Below are 1,466 nucleotides of genomic sequence, written 5' to 3'. Positions count from 1 at the left end.
ATAAGCCTTCGCTAGGAATTTCCTATTACCAAAAATGTAATGACTTTCGGCTAAAACCCTTGTCACTTTCTATTGCCCACTTGACAAAGTCGTAACTTATACTCACTCTCTTTTACCCTGTATGTGAAGGTGATAAAATGTAAATACAACAGGCACCTCGATACTTTTTTTTAAACTGCTGATCTTCCCCTTGGACAAGAAAGAAAGTCTTCTGTTTTCTAAAGTCAGGGTAAAATACTTGGGGCGATACATGTGCGTGCAAAGATCTTTGTCCCTCAGTTATGCGACAAAATTAGGTAGTACATAACGTGAGTGGCACTTCAAGATTAAAATTAGGACTGGAAATTCTTCGAAACCGGGACATCCGTAAAAAGGATTGAAGAAAAAAACAAAAATAAGCACGGAAATGTGAAAGTATAAATACACATTGACCATTATTTAATTCAAGCTAATTTTTTTCCTTTCCAATATTATTAACGGATGCTGTCAGTGCTACTTATCTGCTTTTGAGTTTCTGAAGGACCATGGTTATGACCGAAGTTTCGATTTGACGGTAAGGAAATAAACGTTAATAAACAAACGGAAAAAAAAGAAACTAAAGGAGACGCCTAAATTCCTATATTCTTCTTGACATGATTGACAGACAAACTTCGGACCATTATGTTATTCCTCGATATTTACAGCATAAAGTGTATAGGTATACATATGTTTTTTTTTTTTTTGCACGAAACCATCGTGAAAGTGTACTAAGAAGGAATCTTCCTGGTTTACGGCAATGATTCCAGTGTTACCTTCATACAAAACACTTATTAAGTCGTTGTATTTTGATAAACCGAAATGGAATTGTATTCCGCTTTCTCTGTTTGTCTCCCGGGGCTATCGATACTGTTCATCGTATCAATTGAGTAACGGAAGTTAGTTATGAAAGTATTGTAAAAGATTTAAAATACTTTATACATATACTTTTTTAGATTATCTATATCCTGAGTGATATAGTTGACGGTACGCCAATACACAACTTATCGGTAGGTAAATTACATAGAGCTAATATTACACAAACAACATCTACATGAAAGTGCGTCAACAGTTGATATGAAAGCAGACACAAATCGTATTGTTTTTCATTGCCTATATCTCCATGAAAATCGTCCTAAATTCATGGTTAACACTCACTTAATTTCATGCTGGTAGATTGTTATCCTTGTTTTTTTTCTAAAAATATTCACTTAATACTGCTTATCCAAGCATATGTCTTCTACCGGAGTTTTTTTCACTTCTAAGAAAACATAAATTTTATTCTCAGGGCGGGAGTGGGAGGTGAAGAGCCACAGAAGTACTAGAGGTGGGTGAACGTGCTATTGGAAGTGAGACTCCCTATTCCCCTCCCTTCCTAGCCAACAATAAGCGTTGCATATTAGAGAATATGGGTTTATCCTCTAAAAATTGCAAATTCCGTTTGATTTTCA

This window comes from Stylophora pistillata, chromosome 12, assembly GCF_964205215.1.
Source record: "Stylophora pistillata chromosome 12, jaStyPist1.2, whole genome shotgun sequence".
Classification (NCBI taxonomy): domain Eukaryota; kingdom Metazoa; phylum Cnidaria; class Anthozoa; order Scleractinia; family Pocilloporidae; genus Stylophora; species Stylophora pistillata.
The sequence above is the reverse complement of the archived record's forward strand: the minus strand, read 5'-3'. Positions refer to the sequence as shown.